Source organism: Balaenoptera physalus, assembly GCF_965194825.1.
Source record: "Balaenoptera physalus genome assembly, chromosome: 11".
NCBI classification, from domain to species: Eukaryota; Metazoa; Chordata; class Mammalia; order Artiodactyla; family Balaenopteridae; genus Balaenoptera; species Balaenoptera physalus.
The window spans coordinates 14,833,641-14,855,344 of record NC_138896.1 but is presented as its reverse complement, the minus strand read 5'-3'; the positions used below and the strand labels follow the sequence as shown (position 1 = coordinate 14,855,344).

The 21,704-nt window shown below is 37.4% G+C and overlaps 1 long non-coding RNA gene across 1 annotated transcript in view; it reads right to left on the bottom strand.

Annotated features, from left to right (window-relative positions):
• Window positions 1-21,704, bottom strand: part of LOC309638843 — a 516,516-nt gene that overhangs the window by 401,958 nt on the left and 92,854 nt on the right. Inside the window, exon 2 of the long non-coding RNA XR_014251323.1 lies at window positions 3,266-3,405. This is a non-coding gene — a long non-coding RNA (uncharacterized lncRNA). The remainder of the gene's footprint in view (window positions 1-3,265; window positions 3,406-21,704) is intronic.

The following is a 21,704-nucleotide window of genomic DNA, read 5'->3' as shown; positions in this document are numbered from 1 at the left end:
ATACATTAATTCATTTCACCTATGTTAGGATGTAGGTATTATTACCCCTGTATTTCAGAGATAAGAGAACTAAGGTTTGGAGGGCAGAGTCAGAATTCAAACCCAAGATCCAAGACCTATGCTCATTCCACACTCCCAGATTGCTTCTCTAAACCTTTCTTCCCTGAGCAGTGCAAATCAGAAACAATTAAAGGAAGCACATATTTACTAAGTAGATAATACATATTAAAAACCCGTTGATGCAGAGAACAGCCTGGCAGCAAATATAAAGTGATGCAAAATTTATGCATAAATTTATGAGTTAGAAAGCCATTAGAGGAAGAGGATTCACACAGAACTCACCTTTAAAATTGACATCAGAAGCTACTAGAACTTCTAGAACACCTAGCTAAATTGACATGGGGTCCATTTCAGGATGACCTTGTCCATACTCCTGTGCAAATGATCTACTTAATCCATTTACTTCATTACCATTTAGCATTTTGGGGAGCTATAAAAGCTGAATCGTGTATTGTAAAGAGCACTGTACTTATAATGATGGAATCTCAGCCTGCTTCATTCTGTTACTTATTAGATGTGTGACAACAGAATTAAGTCACAAGCAATCTTGGCTCAGTTTCCTCCTTTAAAAATGATAGACTGCTTTCTAAACTCCTATCTAGCGAACACTTATACTATATGCTGCTTTTATTTCATAATTATATCAGTGCTTTTCAACTGCTGTTTCCCCCACATCTTAAACAAAATGCTTCTTTTCTTTACGTCTTTGTACTTCATTCATTTATTCTATAAACTGATCTCCTACTCTATGTCAGGCACTGTGCAAGGCACTGGGATATAAGTGATAAACAAGAGAGACAAGATCCTTACTTTTATTAAGATTAAAAATTAAGATTAAGGGGGACTTCCCTAGCAGTTCAGTGCTTAAGACTTCACCTTCCAATGCAGGGAATGAGGGTTTGATCCCTGGTTGGGGAGCTAAGATCCCACATGCCTCAGGGCCAAAAAACCAAAACAAAAGACAGAAGCAATACTGTAACAAATTCAATAAAGACTTTAAAAATGGTCCACATCAGAAAAAAAAAAATCTCAAAAAAATTAAGATTAAGAAAAAAAGGAATAATTAGAATGGTCAGAACTAGGCAGATGTCATTGTCAAGAGACCCTAAAATAATAAATAAATAATTAAAATTGTAATAAATGTTTTTGAAGGACAATTATAGAGTCATGAGAAACTATTTAACACTTTAACTTGATTTAAGTCTCTAGGGTGAAGGAAAACTTCCCTGAGGAAATTAACATGTAAATTTAAACTTGAAGGGTGATGAGAATTTGGCAGATAAAGAGGTTGAGAGAGAGCATTCCTGATAGAAAGAACATCAACTGTGAAGGCTCTGATTCAGGGAGGAGCTTGGTACTAAGAGGAAACAAAAGAAGGTCAACACAATAAAGTGTAGTCAGGGCGAATACAACAGTTTAATATGTGGCTGAACAGTCACAAAGGGAGAACCTGGAATGCAGAATGCAGTTTAAAAGTAGAGAATGGACAAAGCTTACATGCTTATTAAAATATACTCTCTTTGAGGATGCATTGGAGTTATCCAAACAGAGGAAGGTAGGGGGGCATTCTAGGCAGGGATGAAAACATGCAAAGCCATGAAGTTTAGTTGGGATAAAAATAAGCTATTTTGAATTCAAAAAGTCACGGTTACATCAAAGGATACAATCAACAGAGTGAAAGGCAACCCAGAGAATGGAAGAATATATTTGCAAATCATATATCTGATAAGGGGTTAATATCCAGAATATGTAAAGAATTCTTACAATTCAGCAACAAAAAACAAACAACTCTATTAAAAATGGGCAAAGGACTTGAATAGACATTTCTTCAAAGAAGATAAACAAATGGTCAATAAGCACATGAAAGGACGCACAGCATCACTAATCATTAAGTGAAAGTAAATTGAAACCACAATGAGCTACCACCTCACACCTGTTATTTGGCTATTAAAAAAAACAAAAAACAGAAAATAAGCACTGGCGAGGATGTGAAGAAATTAGAACCCTGTGCACTGTTGGTGAAAATGTGAGATGGTGCAGCTGCTGTGGAAAACAGTATGGAGGTTCCTCAAAAAAAATTATATGAATTATCAGATAATCCAGCACTTCTGGGTATATACCCTAAAGAATCCAAATCAGGGTCTCGAAGAGATATTTATGCACCCATGTTCACAGCAGCACTATTCACAATAGCCTAAAGGTGGAAGCAACCCAAGTGCCCATCAACAAATGAGTAAATAAACAAAACGTGGCATATGCATACAATGGAATATTATCCAGCGTTTAAAAGGAAGGAAATCCTTCATTTCCCATCTTACAACATGGATGAACCTTGAGGACCTTATGCTAAGTGAAATAAGCCAGTCATAAAAAGACAAACATTGTACGATTTCACTTATATGAGGTACCCAGAGAAGTCAAATTCATAGAGACAGACAATGGCATGGTGGGTGCCAGGGGCTGGAGGAGAAGGGAATGAGGAGTGGTTGTTTAATGGGTATAGAATTTCAGTTTTTCAAGATAAAAAACGTTCTGGAGTTGCTTATACAATAATGTGAATGTACTTTCACATCAGTGAACTGTACACTTAAAAACGATTAAAATGGTAAATTAAAAACAATACTCTCTTTTCTGTTTGGAATAGATTACAAAAAGGCACGAAAGAATGACAGGAAAACTATTTTTTTCTGCTGCCTTTTAGATTAGGCATTTTTATTTTCTATTTTGTCTCCACCATCAGCTTATTGTTTGTAGTTTTTTGCGGTTGCGCTAGGGCAGGAGCCCCCAACCCCCAGGCCATAGACTGGTAGCGGTAGCGTCCATGGCCTGTTAGGAACTGGGCCGCACAGCAGGAGGTGAGCAGCGGGTGAGCGAGCAAAGCTTCATCTGCCGCCCCCATCACTCACATTACCACCTGAACCATTCCCCTGCTCCATCCGTGGAAAAATTGTCTTCCACGAAACCAATCCCCAGTGCCAAAAAGGTTGGGGACCGCTGCCCTAGGGTTTACAATATATATCTTTAATGTAGAAGAGTCTATCTTTGAATGGTACACTGTTTCACGTATTGTGTAAAGACCTTAGAACATCATACTCCAAAATCCTAAATTGTCATACATTTTAGTTTTGTGATATAAATACACAACACATTGATAGTCCTCTTTTTGTGTAGAGAACAATGAAAACTAAGAAAAATTTACACTTACCTCGAATATGCCATTTCTTATACTCTTCATTTCTTTGTGTAAATCCAGGTTTCTGGATGATATTACATTCCTCTGCCTGAAGTCCTTTCTTGAAAATTTCTTGTAGTCTGCTACAATGAATTTTCTCATATTTTGCTCATCTGAAAAGAAAGTGTTAATTTTTCCTTAATTTTTGAAATATATTTTCCCTAGGTTTCAAATTGCTGGTTGAAAGTTTGTTGTTAATTTAGCATGTTAAAGATGTCACTCAATTGTCATCTAGATTCCATAGTTTTTAAAAGATAATTCTATAGTAATTCTTTTCTTTGCTCTTCTGTATAAATGTTTCTTTTTTCTCTGAGTACTTTCTCTTTCTCTTTGATTTTCAGCAGTTTGAATGAAAATTGCCTAGGAATGTTTTGAGGGAAGAGTACTATTTAGCTGGGTGTTTTCTGAGCCCCCTGGATCTATAATTTTTGTGTCTTTCATTAATTTTGGAAAAGTCTTGGTCATTTTATCTTTAATGTTTCTTCTGTCATGTACACTTTCTCTTTTACTTTATGGATTCTAATTATATGCATATCAGACCTTTTGATATTGTCCCACAGCTCTTGAAGCCTCTTGTTTCTTTGTTTGTTTTACTCTTTTTTCTTTTTGTGTTTTAGTTTAGGTAATTTCTATTGAACTATCATCAAGTTTGCTGTTTATTTCCTTAGTTTTATCAAATCTACGGATGAGCCCATCAAAGACATTCTTCATCCCTGTTACCATGTTTCTTGAAAATTTTCTAGCACTTCCATTTGATTTTTTTATGATTTCTGTCTCTGGGTTGTAGTTCTCCATCTGTTCATTCATGCTGTTCACCTTTCCCACTCTTGCCTTTACAGTATTAATCATAAATATTTTAAATTCCCTATCTGATAGTTTCAACAATTGGGCATAACTTGAGTCTGGTTTTGTTAACTTCATCTCCTGATTGTCTGTTATTTTGGTTTTTGCTTTTGGTGTGTTGTTTTGTTTGAAAGCCAAACATCTTGTGTAGACTAAGCCAAACATCTCTTGTGTACAGGTTTAGATAAATAGTACGTATTCCTGCAAATGGGCACACTGTTTCCTTTGCTAGGTCTCTAGCATGCTGTGAGTCAACCTAGTCAAGAATTGAGTTGCTCTGGGGATTTACTGTTGCTGTAGTTATTCCTAGTGCATGACAGGCTTCAAATTCCTTTAGTGTTATCTTATGCTTAGGGTAGGAGCTGATTCATCAGAGGGTTTTCCTCAGTGTTTGTTCTACCCACAGCTTCAGGTCTTTTATTTGCACTTGCACTTCAGAGAGGGTCTCTTCACATGCTTATACCCCTCTCCCAGCTGTAGACCACTAATACTTGTTACTCAGTGCTTGGTAGCCAGGTGGAGGAAACAGGGGGATGTTTTCTGTTGTTCTGGTTCAGCTTCGGTCTTTGACAGATGCTGTGTCACTGGGTCTCAGAGGTGGAGACTTCTTACTGTTCCTACCCCTCCAACCAGGAGCAGGAGATTTCTAATGATCTGGGCCCAGGGCATTTTCTTGCCCCCACTAAGGGATAGAATATTTTGTTGTTGTTGTTCCCTTTTCCCAGCTGCAATGGGTTTTTAACTGTGGCCTGAAGGCAACAGAGTTTGATACCCTTCTCACAGAAGCTGGAGGTTTTTGATCAGTAGGAAAAATAGGAAAGAAGGGCATTACATCTTCCTGCAATGCTGCTGTTCCTCTCCGGAGGGCCTGCACTGCAAGAAAGGCCTGCCCCTCAGTCTTTCTCATGAGTACCCATGGAGAAGAGGATGCAGGTGTTTCTGAACAACCCTTATGCCTATGGTTCTCACAGTTTCCATACTCTCATGCTAGCCAACATTCAGCCTTTAGAATTTATTAAACTTTTTAGCTAAAACTTTCTTGCACAATTGAATGAAATCCAATATCTGCTACAGGTAAGCAAGTGCTTGTTGCATTCCCTTTCTCTTTAGAAACACCAGTCTTACCTTATATTTTAAATTGTTTGTTTGCCCTGAGACCTAAGCTCTCTGATAGTTCAAGAAAAGTTGTGAATTTGACAATTAACTGCCTTTTTGTTGTGGTGAGAGTAAGAATGGTCTCTTTCCAGTTTTCTACATCCCAAGTGGGACCCAGAACTTCCCACTTCACTTTTAGTTATCACCGAATTTCTCTCCTTTTAGCAGTAAAACCTAACAAAGAAATTGTCTATACTTATTTTCTTCAATTTATCTCATCCCATTTTTATATTTTTCGCCTACCACATATGAAAGTTTATAAACTATAAGATTATCGGTGAGTTACAAGTTACAAATCCCTGAGTTAATATTTAGTCCTCATCCTACTTAGCATATCAATAGTTCTTAACACAGCTAGCCTCTCCTGTCCCCTGAGATATTTTCTTATTTGCCTCCAGGATGTCACACTCTCTGGATTCATCTCCTCCCTTCATGGCTACCCCTTCTCAGTTTCTTCCCTGAGAAGATTCCTTACCTTTCAATCTCTAAATGATATAGTATCCCAGGGATCACTCCTGGGACTTCTTTCCTCTATCTACATTCACACCTTCAATCTCATCTAGTCTCAAGGCTTTACATATCATCTATAAATTGATGACCCCAGATTTATATCTACAGATTTATATATCTGGCACTCTCCTCTGACCTCCAAATTTACATGTACAACTTCCTACTTGATGTCTCCATAGCTTAGGATTTCTAGAAGGCATTTCAAAAGGAACGTATCCAAATCTGAGCACCTGATCACCCTGGTAATACTGCTCCTCCTATAATCCTCCCCAACTCAGTAAATGGCAAAATCCATCATCAAAAAATCTACAAACAATAAATGTTGGAGAAAAGGGAACCCTCTTGCACTGGTGGTGGGAATGTAAACTGATACAGCCACTATGGAGAACAGTATGGAGATTCCTTAAGAAACTAAAAATAGAACCACCATATGACCCAGCAATCCCACTACTGGGCATATACCCTGAGAAAACCATAATTCAAAAAGAGTCATGTACCACAATGTTCATTGCAGCTCTATTTACAATAGCCAGGACATGGAAGCAACCTAAGTGTCCATCGACAGATGAATGGATAAAGAAGATGGGCCACATATATACAATGGAATATTACTCAGCCATAAAAGAAAACGAAACTGAGTTATTTGTAGTGAGGTGGATGGACCTAGAGTCTATCATAAAGAGTGAAGTAAGTCAGAAAGAGAAAAATAAATACTGTAGGCTGACACATATACATAGAATCTAAAAAAAAAAAAAAAAAAAAGGTTCTGAAGAACCTAGGGGCAGGACAGGAATAAAGACGCAGATGTAGAGAATGGACTTGACGACACGGGGGGAGGGAAGGGTAATCTGGGACGAAGTGAGAGAGTGGCATGGACATATATACACTACCAAATGTGAAATAGATAGCTTGTGGGAAGCAGCTGCATAGCACAGGGAGATCAGCTTGGTGCACTGTGACCACCTAGAGGGGTGGGATAGGGAGGGTGGGAGGGAGACGCAAGAGGGAGGGGATATGGGGATGTATGTATATGCATAGCTGATTCACTTTGTTATACAGCAGAAACTAACACACCATTGTAAAGCAATTATACTCCAATAAAGATGTTAAAAATAAACAAACAAATAAATAAATAAATGGTAAAATGCACACTCCTGTTTGCTTAGGCTAAAAATTCTCACACCATCAATTCCTCTACTTCTTTTTTTTTTAATTTTTCAATTTTATTTTATTTTTTTATACAGCAGGTTCTTATTAGTCATCCATTTTATACACATCAGTGTATACATGTCAATCCCAATCGCCCAATTCATCACTCCACCATCCCCAACACCCCGCCGCTTTCCACCCTTGGTGTCCATACGTTTGTTCTCTACATCTGTGTCTCAACTTCTACCCTGCAAACCGATTCATCTGTACCATTTTTCTAGGTTCCACATACATGAATTAATATACGATATTTGTTTTTCTCTTTCTGACTTACTTCACTCTGTATGACAGTCTCTAGATCCATCGACGTCTCCAAAAACAACCCAATTTCGCTCCTTTTTATGGCTGAGTAATATTCCATTGTATATATGTACCACTTCTTCTTTAGCCATTCGTCTGTCAATGGGCATTTAGGTTGCTTCCATGACCTGGCTATTGAAAATAGTGCTGCAATGAACATTGGGGTGCATGTGTCTTTTTGAATTATGGTTTTCTCTAGGTATATGCCCAGTAGTGGGATTTCTGATCATATAGTAATTCTATTTTTAGTTTTTTAAGGAACCTCCATACTGTTCTCCATAGTAGCTGTATCAATTTACATTCCCACCAACAGTGCAAGAGGGTTCCCTTTCTCCACACCCTCTCCAGCATTTGTTGTTTGTAGATTTCCTGATGATGCACATTCTAACAGGTGTGAGGTGATACCTCATTGTAGTTTTGATTTGAATTTCTCTAATAATGAGTGATGTTGAGCATCTTTTCATCTGCTTCTTGTCCATCTGTATGTCTTCTTTGGAGAAATGTCTATTTAGGTCTTCTGCCCATTTTTGGATTGGGTTGTTTGTTTCTTTAATATTGAGCTGCATGAGCTGTTTATGTATTTTGGAGATTAATCCTTTGTCTGGTGATTCATTTGCAAATATTTTCTCCCATTCTGAGGGTTGTCTTTTCATCTTGTTTATGGTTTCATTTGCTGTGCAAAAGCTTTTAAGTTTCATTAGGTCCCATTTGTTTAATTCTGTTTTTATTTCCATTACTCTAGGAGGTGGATCAAAAAAGATCTTGCTGTGATTTATGTCAAAGAGTCTTCTTCCTATGTTTTCCTCTAAGAGTTTTATAGTATCCGGTTCTTACATTTAGGTCTCTAATCCATTTTGAGTTTATTTTTGTGTATGGTGTTAGGGAGTGTTCTAATTTCATTCTTTTACATGTAGCTGTCCGGTTTTCCCAGCACCACTTATTGAAGAGACTGTCTTTTCTCCATTGTATATCCTTGCCTCTTTTGTCATAGATTAGTTGACCATAGGTGTGTGGGTTTATCTCTGGGCTTTCTATCTTGTTCCATTGATCTATGTTTCTGTTTTAGTGCCAGTACCATATTGTCATGATTACTGTAGCTTTGTAGTATAGTCTGAAGTCAGGAAGTCTGATTCCTCCAGCTCCGTTTTTTTCCCTCAAGACTGCTTTGGCTATTCGGGGTCTTTTGTGTCTCCATACAAATTTTAAGATTTTTGTTCTAGTTCCGTAAAAAATGCCATTGGTAATTTGATACGGATTGCACTGAATGTGTAGCTTGCTTTGGGTAGTACAGCCACTTTCACAATATTGATTCTTCCAATCCAAGAATATGGTATATCTCTCCATCTCTTGGTATCATCTTTAATTTCTTTCATCAGTGTCTTATAGTTTTCTGCATACAGGTCTTTTGTCTCCTTAAGTAGGTTTATTCCTAGGTATTTTATTCGTTTTGTTGCAATGGTAAATGGGAGTGTTTCCTTAATTTCTCTTTCAGATTTTTCATCATTAGTGTATAGGAACGCAAGAGACTTCTGGGCATTAATTTTGTATCCTGCAACTTTACCAAATTCATTGATTAGCTCTAGTAGTTTTCTGGTGGCATTTTTAGGATTCTCTATGTATAGTATCATGTCATCTGCAAACAGTGACAGTTTTACTTCTTCTTTTCCGATTTGGATTCCTTTTATTTCTTTTTCTTCTCTGATTGCCATGGCTAGGACTTCCAAAACTATGTTGAATAATAGTGGTGAGAGTGGACATCCTTGTCTTATTGCTGATCTTAGAGGAAACACTTTCAGTTTTTCACCATTGAGAATGATGTTTGCTGTGAGTTTGTCATATATGGTCTTTATTATCTTGAAGTAGGTTCCCTCTATGCCCACTTTCTGGAGAGTTTTTATCATAAATCGTGTTGAATTTTGTCAAAAGCTTTTTCTGCATCTATTGAGATGATCATATGATTTTTATTCTTCAATTTGTTAATATGGAGTATCACATGATTGATTTGCGTATATTGAAGAATCCTTGCATTCCTGGGATAAGCCCCACTTGATCATGGTGTATGATTCTTTTAATGTGTTGTTGGATTCTGTTTGCTAGTATTTTCTTGAGGATTTTTGCGTTTATATTCATCAGTGATATTGGTCTTTAAGTTTCTTTTTTCGTAGTATCTTTGTCTGGTTTTTGTTTCAGGGTGATGGTGGCCTCATAGAATGAGTTTGGGAGTGTTCCTTCCTCTGCAATTTTTTGGAAGAGTTTGAGAAGGATGGGTGTTAGCTCTTCTCTAAATGTTTGATAGAATTCACCTGGGAAGCCATCTGGTCCTGGACTTTTGTTTGTTGGAAAATTTTAATCACAGTTTCAATTTCATTACTTGTGATTGGTCTGTTCATATTTTCTATTTCTTCCTGGTTCAGTCTTGGAAGGTTATACCTTTCTAAGAATTTGTCCATTTCTTCCAGGTTGTCCATTTTATTGGCATAGAGTTGCTTGTAGTAGTCTCTTAGGATGTTTTGTATTTCTGTGGTGTCTGTTGTAACTTCTCCTTTTTCATTTCTAATTTTATTGATTTGAGTCCTCTCCCTCTTTTTCTTGATGAGTCTGGCTAATGGTTTCTCAATTTTGTTTATCTTCTCAAAGAACCAGCTTTTAGTTTTATTGATTTTTGCTATTGTTTTCTTTGTTTCTATATCATTTATTTCTGCTCTGATCTTTATGATTTCTTTCCTTCTGCTAACTTTGGGTTTTGTTTTTTCTTCTTTCTCTAGTTCCTTTATGTGTAAGGTTAGATTGTTTATTTGAGATTTTTCTTGTTTCTTGAGGTAGGCTTGTATAGCTATAAATTCCCTTTTAGAACTGCTTTTGCTGCATCCCATAGGTTTTGGATTGTCGTGTTTTCATTGTCATTTGTCTCTCTCTAGGTATTTTTTGATTTCCTCTTTGATTTCTTCAGTGATCTCTTGGTTATTTAGTAACGTATTGTTTAGCCTCCATGTGTTTGTGTTTTTTAGGTTTTTTTCCCTGTAATTGATTTCTAATCTCATAGCGTTGTGGTCCGAAAAGATGCTTGATATGATTTCAATTTTCTTAAATTTACTGACGCTTGATTTGTGACCCAAGATATGATCTATCCTGGAGAATGTTCCGTGCGCACTTGAGAAGAAAGTGTAATCTGCTGTTTTTGGATGGAATGTCCTATAAATATCAATTAAATCTATCTGGTCTATTGTGTCATTTAAAGCTTCTGTTCCCTTATTTATTTTCATTTTGGATGATCTGTCCATTGGTGTAAGTGAGGTGTTAAAGTCCCCCACTAGTATTGTGTTACTGTCGATTTCCTCTTTTATAGCTGTTAGCAGTTGCCTTATGTATTGAGGTGCTCCTATGTTGGGTTCATATATATTTATAATTGTTATATCTTCTTCTTGGATTGATCCCTTGATCATTATGTAGTGTCCTTCCTTGTCTCTTGTAACATTCTTTATTTTAAAGCCTATTTTATCTGATATGAGTATTGCTACTCCAGCTTTCTTTTTGTTTCCATTTGCATGGAGTATGTTCTTCCATCCCCTCACTTTCAGTCTGTATGTGTCCCTAGGTCTCAAGTGGGTCTCTTGTAGACAGCATATATATGGGTCTTGTTTTTGTATCCATTCAGAGAGCCTGTGCCTTTTGGTTGGAGCATTTTATCCATTCATGTTTAAGATAATTATTGATATGTATGTTCCTATAACCATTTTCTTAATTGTTTTCGGTTTGTTTTTGGAGGTCCTTTTCTTCTCTTGTGTTTCCCAGTTAGAGAAGTTCCTTTAGCATTTGTTGTAGAGCTGGTTTGGTGGTGCTGAGTTCTCTTAGCTTTTGCTTGTCTGTAAAGCTTTTGATTTCTCCATCGAATCTGAATGGGATCCTTGCCGGGTAGAGTAATCTTGGTTGTAGTTTCTTCCCTTTCATCACTTTAAGTATATCATGCCACTCCCTTCTGGCTTGTAGAGTTTCTGCTGAGAAATCAGCTGTTAACCTAATGGGAGTTCCCTCGTATGTTGTCATTTTTTCCTTGCTGCTTTCAATAATTTTTCTGTGTCTTTAATTTTTGCCAATTTGATTACTATGTGTCTCGACGTGTTTCTCCTTGGGTTTATCCTGTATGGGACTCTCTGCGCTTCCTGGACTTGGGTGGCTATTTCCTTTCCCATGTTAGGGATGTTTTCGACTATAACCTCTTCAAATATTTTCTCGGGTCCTTTATCTCTCTCTCTTCTCATTCTGGGACCCCTATAATGCGAATGTTGTTGCATTTAATGTTGTCCCAGAGGTCTCTTAGGCTGTCTTCATTTCTTTTCGTTCTTCTTTCTTTATTTTGTTCCGCAGCAGTGAATTCTACCATTCTGTCTTCCAGGTCACTTATCCATTCTTCTGCCTCAGTTATTCTGCTATTGATTCCTTCTAGGGTAGTTTTCATTTCAGTTATTGTATTGTTCATCTTTGTTTGTTTTTTCCTTAATTCTTCTAGATTTTTTAACATTTCTTGCATCTTCTCGATCTTTGCCTCCATTCTTTTTCCGAGGTCCTGGATCATCTTTACTATCATTATTCTTTTTCTGGAAGGTTGCTTATCTCCACTTCATTTAGTTGTTTTTCTGGGGTTTTATCTTGTTCCTTCATGTGGTACATAGCCCTCTGCCTTTTCACCTTGTTTGTCTTTCTGTGAATGTGGTTTTTGTTCCACAGGCTGCAGGATTTTAGTTCTTCTTGCTTCTGCTGTCTGCCCTCTGGTGGATGAGGCTATCTAAGAGGCTGGTGCAAGTTTCCTGATGGGAGGGACTGGTGGTGGGTAGAGCTGGCTGTTGCTCTGGTGGGCAGAGCTCAGTAAAACTTTAATCTGCTTGACTGCTGATGGGTGGGGCTGGGTTCCCTCCCTGTTGGTTGTTTGGCCTGAGGCGTCCCAACACTGGAGCCTACCTGGTCTCTTTGATGGGGCTAATGTCAGACTCTGGGAGTGCTCACACCATGGAGCACTTCCCAGAACTTCTGCTGCCAGTGTCCCTGTCCCTGCAGTGAGACACAGCCACCACCCCCCCCCCGCCTGTGCAGGACACCCTCCAATACTAGCAGGTAGGTCTGGTTCAGTATCCCATGGGGTCACTGCTCCTTCCCCTGGTTCCCAATGCGCACACTACTTTGTGTGTGCCCTCCAAGAGTGGAGTCTCTGTTTCCCCCAGTTCTGTCGAAGTCCTGCAATGAAATTCCAGTAGGCTTCAAAGTCTGATACTCTAGGAATTCCTCCTCCCATTGCCAGATCCCCAGGTTGGTAAGCCTGACGTGGGGCTCACAACCTTCACTCCAGTGCGTGGACTTCTGTGGTATAAGTGTTCTCCAGTCTGTGAGCCACCCACCCAGCAGTTATGGGATTTGATTTTACTGTGATTGTGCCCCTCCTACCGTCTCATTGTGTCTTCTCCTTTGTCTTTGGATGTGGGGTGTCTTCTTTCGTGAGTTCCAGTATCTTCCTGTCGATGACTGTCCAGCATCTAGTTGTGATTCTGGTGTTCTCCAATTCCTCTACTTCTTTTGTATGGTATATCCAGTAAGTCAACAAAACCCATCAGATCTGCCTTCAAGATACATGCAGAAGATGACCACTTATATCTGCCAGAATGACCACTTGATAAAGCCACTATAATATTTTTCTTACTGCAAAAGCCTCTAAGCTGATTTCCCTGCTTAACTATTCTGATGCCAGAGTTTGGTAGGTGTAAGTCAAAATCTCATTTGTGCGCTCAGAATCCTACAATGTCTTCCCAAGTCACTCAGAGTAACAGCCAAAGTCCTTACTGTGACCTGGAAGACTGTACAGTCTGACCCCCCAGCACAGCTCTGACTTCACCTTCTAGTACTTTCCCTAGGTTTCTCTTCGTTTTAGCCTCACTGACTTTTTTTGATGTTCCTCAAATATGCCAGGTAAGCTTGTTGTTACTTCAGGGTACTTTCAATTGCTCTTTCTTTTCTTGAGATGTTTTTCTACCAAAAAATCTAAATGTTTTATTCCTGAACCTCCTTCAGGCTTTTCTTTACTCAAATACCACCTCCTTGGAGGCCTTTCCTGGCCACTAATCTAAAATTGCAGCCTCCTCTCCATCTGTCTCTTGGCCTAATTTCTCACTTTATTTTTCTCCTTAGGACTTACAGCCATCTAACATAATACATATTAAATTATATATGTTTATTGCCTTCATTTATCCCACAAGAATATAAAGGTATGGAATTTTGTAAGCATTGTTTACTGCTGTATCTTCAGCCTTGAAAAACATTCATAGCACATAGTAGGGGCTCAACAAATATCTGTTGACTCAATGAAATCTGTCACAGTCTAGAATTTTTTAAATGGTTGGTAACTTCACTCAGCCTTCGTGTGAGAGCCACTTTGCTTTGCTTTTTTCTTTTTTTCCCCTAAAGCCATGAAATGCTGCTACCATCCTCCTTACTGCATCAGGACATTAGAAGTAAAAAGTTTAATCTGCTTCTTGCACTGGCAGCTCATGAGCTCAGATTTACTGATCTCTGAGGGCATTTATGTACCCACTGTTTATTTATTTTGGAATTATTTTATTATCAGCTTTGCATGGTTATAAACCATTGCCAGGATCGAAAGCCCTCAGAGGACTGTTATTACTCATCCTCAGGATGCTCCCTGACCTGACCTTCAGAAATAACTGCAGTTCCTTTCAGAAGCTGGAGATAATAAAATCTTCCTTACTTGCTCTGGGCCAAAGAGATTACTACACAGCGCCAACAACAAGCTGCAACTCTCAAGAATCATCACACCAGCCCACCAGACCCCACAAGAGATACACCCTTCCTCTCATTAGAAAGGCCATAGGAATCAGCCAGTGGTGTGTTTGAAGGCTTTGTTCATGTGTACGTCTTTCTCTTCTCAAAACAAACAAAAAACAAATAAGAAAACAAAAAACAATTTCTGCCTTCATTCTTTAACTTAAAAAGGAAGAAAATTCTTTAAATTATGGGAAGAAAATTATTCTATAGAAAGTTTCAAAAATAGAACAAGTTGCCTATAATCACACCATCCCAAGACAACCAACTTCTTCAATTTTGTGTATCACTTTTCTGTCTTTTTTCATATAAATAATTTATAGTAGTAAGTTTAGTGTACATGGAATTGTGTATCTTTTTGAAAACAAATATTACAATCATCATTTATTAGGTGGTTAACAAAAATTTAATGAGCACAAACTATGAGCCATGTACTCTTCTGGACATGTGGCTTTTGTAACCAAGAATTACAGCCTGTCTTCCAGGGGCTCTAAACCAGCATTTTTCAATAGCAACATAATGTAAGCAACATATATAAGCTCAAATTTTCCAAGAAATGGGTAAAATAGGTTTTACTGACATATTTTAACCCAATATATCTCAAATATTATTATTTCAACATATAAGTGATATAAAGTTGTTAATAATTATGTTTATAATTATTAGTAATTATTATAATTGTTATTAAAGTATGTTACCCTTTTTCCAAGCCAAGTCTTCAAAATCTGATATCTATTTCACTCTTGTATTGTATCTCAGTTTGCATGAGGCCCACGTTGAATGCTTAAAGGCTAGCAGCAACCATACTGGACAGGGCACTTTTCCATGTATCTAGTTTGTTTCTTCACAGTTATCATCTTTCATGTCTTCCTAACAAGCCATTGGATTTATTGTGTTCTTTTTAATGAACGTTTATCTCCATTTTTTTCACAATTATAAATCATACAGCCATGAATTTATTTTTCCATATTTTGAATTAGTATTTAATTAGATGACTCTCACAGATATCAAGATTGAGGCAAAAGGTTCAAACATGGTAACAGCTTTTGTTACACATTTCTGAGTTGCTCTGAAAAAACACAGAGTGATTTTACCTGCCCCCAGCCATGTGTGTGAGCCAGCTTCACTGAGAATACCCTACCCCACCTTGCATTTCCACATCCTACCTGATGTCCTTCCAGCTTCTTGGGCTTTAGCTTTCCAGAGTTGTTTTCTGTTATTTTGTTTGCTTTTATTTATTTGGTTTCTTTGGTTCTGCTTGCTTTCCTTGATTTAGGGTATACATTGGTTTTGTTGTTTCTGTTGTTTTTATATTAGAAAATAAAGTCCCAATTCTAATTCCTCTCACTTCTAACAGAATTTCTCCTCAATATGGGGCCAACCCCTACCCAGCAAGGAAATGCAGATTCAAAGCAGGATGGAATTTTCAGTCACCTTTAACCCTTTTCTTTCTTAGTCTCACTCCTAAAAGAAAAATATCGTCTAGAATGGTAATATACCTCACAGTTATGCTATGAAAAACGAAAAATTAATTAGGAAGAGATATATTTGCTGGTTTACCTGTTTTATGAGTCTAAACAATATGAAAACCCAGAGTTAATCGGGTCTGCCCATTTTGAATGCAAAAGGCAGCAGTCGGATGAAGAAGGGATCCAAAGGAGGAAGAAGAGAAAACAATGGAAGGGGAGGTAGAATTCTGCACATTCAACCCTGAAGGAAAGGACAGCTGAGGTCAGCGTTAAAGAAATATTTATGATCTGTTCTAGATTTTAAGAAATAAGACAAGCCTAAGCTTGTGTTATTTCTGGTTATAGACTGGGTCTGTGTACAACTTTCTTGTCATTGTGGGTCAAAATAATAGGGTCACATGTATTTTTGCCTAATTAAATAATACAAACATATTCCATCGGTATTTTCTTTGCATTTTTAAGAGAACAAAGATGAAATATTTTCTATAACTTTGTTTCCGGTTGGAACATACATATTTTTTACCTCTTATCTTGAAATAATTTTAGACCTACAGAAATGTTGCAAAGGGAGTACAGAGAATTCCCATATACACTGCACTCAGCTTCTCCAACGTTCACATTTCACATAACCATGGTAAATTTATTTAACATCAGTACAATACTACTAACTAAACTACAGTTTTTAATTGGATTTCACCAGTTCCTCTAGTAATGTCCTTTTATTTGTTCTAGGATCTTATCTAGGACATGACAACACATTTAGGGATCATGTCTCCAATCTGTGACAGTTTCTCAGTCTTTCCTTGTCTTTCATGACCATGACATTTCCAAAGGGCATTCAGGTCAGGCATTCTGTAGAATGTCCCTGAATTTGTGTTTTCTAATGTCTTCTCATGGTAAGACAGGTCATGGGTTTGGAGGAAAAATACTAGAGAGGGGAAGTGTTAGTCTCATTGCATCATATCAAAGGTACCTGATTTCATCATGATTTATTACTAATGATCTTGTATTTTCATTTAGTGTGTCCTTGGTTTAATTTACCCATGGTTTTTCTTCACAGCTACTGATATCTCAAAAATTATAGAAGAGTGAAGAGTGACATTTGAATACAAATAATGATTTTAAGGACATATGAAAAGTTACATTCTGAATTTTACTGTCTTCAGGTATGACACCATACGAGACTTCATTTTCCAATGAAGGTAGCACCATTTTATTTTTCCACTTTTATATGTTTTTTATTTTTAAAATAATTTTTGCAAGAATAGTACAAATAACCTTTTAACGGAACTATTCAAGGGTAACTTGATGACCTAATGCTCCATTACCCCTGAACACAAATAAGGATATTCTCCTACTTAACCACAATACAACCATCAAACATAAATTAACATTGCTACATTTACTACCATCTAATCCACAGACTCCAATACAGTAGCCTATTGTCCTAATCATGTCCTTTCTAGAAAAAAAAATCCACGCAGATAAACAAAGCACATTTAGGTGCCCCATCTCTCTAGTCATCATCAATTTGAGGTAGTCCTTCAGTGTTTCCTTGACTTTTAAGTTCTTGACACTTGAAAATTATAGGCCAGTTGATTTGTGGAATGTCCCTTAGTTCAAGTTTATCAGAAGTTTCCTCATGATTAGATTCAGGGCAAGAACAGTACAGATGTGATGCTGGATTCTTCTCATTGCATCTTAACATGTGGCATGTGATGTTGCTGTGTTGTATTACTGGTCATGTTAACTTTGATCTTTTGACTCAGGTTTTGTCTGCCAGGTTTCTCCATTGTAAAGTTTCTGTTTTTCCCCTGTGAGTAAAAAGTATGTGTGGAGAGGTCCTTTGGGTCTGTGAATATCCAGTTCCTCATCAAATTTTCACCCATTAGTTTTAGCCTCCATTGACATTTCTTGATCAAATTATCACTATACTAGTTGCCAAGTGATTATTTTCTAACACCATCATTTTTTCTACACTTATTAATTGGCATTCTACTGCAAAAAAAAGCTTTTTCTTCTCCTCATTTATTATTCTCTTATTTATTTATCAGTATGGCCTCAAAGACATTTATTTTATTCAATTGGTTATAATCTATCACTATCATTTGTTTTATTTTGTGGCTCAAATTGTCCCAGCCTTGGCCAGTGGAGCCCTATCAAGGTGGTTGTCATTATCTTTTGATGTGTTGCTATCATTCTTTAAACACTTCTTTACTTTCTGGTACGATAAAATATTCCAAGATCGCCTTATGCTTTCCCTGCCCACACCCTGAAATCAGTCACTTCTCTAGAGAGTTCTGGTTCCTTGTAGTGGAGAAAGGAATTTACAAGCTATGATCTGGGAAATGGGTGTGCTCATTATTATTAGGGTGTCACTGTAACCAGGCCCTCTCAGTGGACAGAGCCTCACATACACATTTACATCTGTATTTATTTCTATCATTAGTTATATAAATTGAAAAGTGTGAGTCCACACAGATACCACCAATTACAATCCAATCTTATGGGGTTCATTTCCATTTTCTCCCTTTCCAAATTTGTAACTCCTCTCTCTGACAGAGAGCCACTGACTTTCACTGTATTTAAAAAATATTCATTGATGTTGCCGACGGGATCCTGGCTGCTGAGACCCATGGCACCAATTTTCCAGGTGCTACTTCCTGTATGCTGCATCACACGTGTGACTCACAACATTAACTGTGTGGCTGACAGGATCTTGGTCCTCTGGCCTGGTGTCAGGCCTGAGCCTCTGATGTGGGAAAGCCGAGTTCAGGACATGGGACAACGGAGACCTCCCAGCCCCATGTGGTATCAATTGGCAAGAGCTCTCTCAGAGATCGCCTTCTCAATGCTAAGACCCAGCTCTACCCAATGGCCAGCAAGCTCCAGTGCTGGACTCCCCATGCCAAACAACTAGCAAGACAGGAACACAGCCCCACCCATTAGCAGAGAGGCTGCTAAAAATCATAATAAGGTCACAGACACCCCAAAACACACCACCGGATGCGGTCCTGCCCACCAGAAAGAAAAGACCCAGCTTGAACCACCAAAACACAGGCAATAGTCCCCTCCACCAGGAAGCCTATACAACCCACTGAACCAACCTCACTCACTGGAGGCAGACACCAAAAACAACGGGAACTAAGAACCTGCAGCCTGTGAAGAGGAGACCCCAAACACAGTAAGCTTAGCAAAATGAGAAGATAGAGAAATATGCAGCAGATGAAGGAGCCAGGTAAAAACACACCAGACCAAACAAATGAAGAGGAAATAGGCAGTCCACTTGAAAAAGAATTCAGAGTAATGATAGTAAAGATGATCCAAAATCTTGGAAATAGAATGGAGAAAATACAAGAAACGTTTAACAAGGACATAGAAGAACTAAAGAGCAAACAAACAATGATGAACAACACAATAAATGAAATTAAAAATTCTCTAAAAGAAATCAATAGCAGAATAACAGAGTCAGAAGAACAGACAAGTGAACTGGAAGATAAAATAGTGGAAATAACTACCACAGAGCAGAATAAAGATAAAAGAATGAAAAGAATTGAGGACAGTCTCAGAGACCTCTGGGACAATATTCAACACACCAATATTCGAATTATAGGGGTCCCAGAAGAAGCAGAGAAAAAGAAAGTGTCTGAGAAAATATTTGAAGAGATTATAGTTGAAAACTTCCCTAACAAGGGAAAGGAAATAGTCAATCAAGTCCAGGAAGTGCAGAGGGTCCCATACAGGATAAATCCAAGGAAAAAAACGCCAAGACACATATTAATCAAACTGTCAAAAATTAAATAGAAAGAAAAAATATTAAAAGCAGAAAGGAAAAAGCAACAAATAACATACAAAGGAATCCCCATAAGATTAACAGCTGATCTTTCAGCAGAAACTCTGCAAGCCAGAAGGGAGTGGCAGGACATATTTAAAGTGATGAAAGGGGAAAATCTACAACCAAGATTACTCTACCTAGCAAGGATCTCATTCAGATTCGATGGAGAAATTAAAACCTTTACGGACAATCAAAAGTTAAAAGAATTTAGCACCACGAAACCAGCTTTACAACAAATGCTAAAGAAACTTCTCTAGGCAGGAAAAACAAGAGAAGGAAAAGACCTACAAAAACAAACCCAAAACAATTAAGAAAATGGTAATAGGAACATACATATCAATAATTACCTTAAATGTAAATGGATTAAATGCTCCAACCAAAAGACATAGACTGGCTGAATGGGTACAAAAACAAGACCTGTATATATGCTGTCTACAAAAGACCTACTTCAGACCTAGGGACACAGATTGAAAGTGAGGGAATGGAAAAAGATATTCCATGCAAATGGAAATCAAAAGAAAGAAAGCTGGAGTAGCAATTCTCATATCTGCCAAAAGAGACGTTAAAATAAAGACTATTACAAGAGACAAAGAAGGACACTACATAGTGATCAAGGGATCAATCCAAAAAGAAGGTATAACAATTGTAAATATCTATGCACCCAACACAGGAGTATCTCAATACATAAGGCATATGCTAACAGCCATAAAAGGAGAAATCGATAATAACACAGTCATAGTAGGGGACTTTAACACCCAACTTTCACCAATGGACAGATCATCCAAAATGAAAATAAATAAGGAAACACAAGCTTTAAATGACACATTATACAAGATGGACTTAATTGATATTTATAGGACATCCATCCAAAACAACAAAATACACTTTCTTCTCAAGTGCTCATGGAACATTCTCCAGGATAGATCATATCTTGGGTCACAAATCAAGCCTTGGTAAATTTAAGAAAATTGAAATCATATCAAGTATCTTTTCTGACCACAACACTATGAGACTAGATATCAATTACAGGAAAAACACTGTAAAAAATATAAACACATGGAGGCTAAACAATACACTCCTAAATAACCAAAGGATCACTGAAGAAATCAAAGAGGAAATCCAAAAATACCCAAAAACAAATGACAATGAAAACACAATGGCCCAAAACCTATGGGATGCAGCAAAAGCAGTTCTAAGAAAGAAGTTTATAGCAATACAATCCTACCTCAAGAAACAAGAAACATATCAAATAAACAACCTAACCTTACACCTAAAGCAATTAAAGAAACAAGAACAAAAAAAAAACCCAAAGGTAGCAGAAGGAAAGAAATCATAAAGATCAGATCAGAAATAAATGAAAAAGAAATGAAGAAAATAATAGCAAAGATCAATAAAACCAAAAGTGGGTTCTTTGAGAAGATAAACAAAATTGATAAACCATTAGCCAGACTCATCAAGAAAAAAAGGGAGAAGACTCAAATCAATAGAATTAGAAATGAAAAAGGAGAAATAACAGCTGACACTGAAGAAATAAAAAGGATCATGAGAGATTACTACAAGCAATAAAATGGACAACCTGGAAGGAATGGACAAATTCTTAGAAAAGCACAACCTTCTGAGACTGAACCAGGAAGATATAGAAAATATAAACAGACCAATCACAAGCACTGAAATTGAAACTGTGATTAAAAATCTTCCAACAAACAAAAGCCCAGGACCAGATGGCTTCACAGGCGAATTCTACCAAATAATTAGAGAAGAGTTAACACTTATCTTTCTCAAACTCTTCCAAAATATAGCAGAGGGAGGAACACTCCCAAACTCATTCTACGAGGCCACCATCACCCTGATACCAAAACCAGACAAAGCTGTCACAAAGAAAGAAAACTACAGGCCAATATCACTGATGAACATAGATGCAAAAATCCTCAACAAAATACTAGCAAACAGAATCCAACAGCACATTAAAAGGATCATACACCATGATCAAGTGGGGTTTATCCCAGGAATGTAAGGATTCTTCAATATAGGCAAATCAATCAATGTGATACACCATATTAACAAACTGAAGGAGAAAAACCATATGATCATCTCAACAGAGGCAGAAAAAGCTTTCAACAAAATTCAATAGCCATTTAGGATAAAAACCCTCCAGAAAGTGGGCATATACAGATTGCCAACAAACACATGAAAGGATGTTCAACATCACTAATCATTAGAGAAATGTAAATCAAAACTACAATGAGGTATCACCTCACACCAGTTA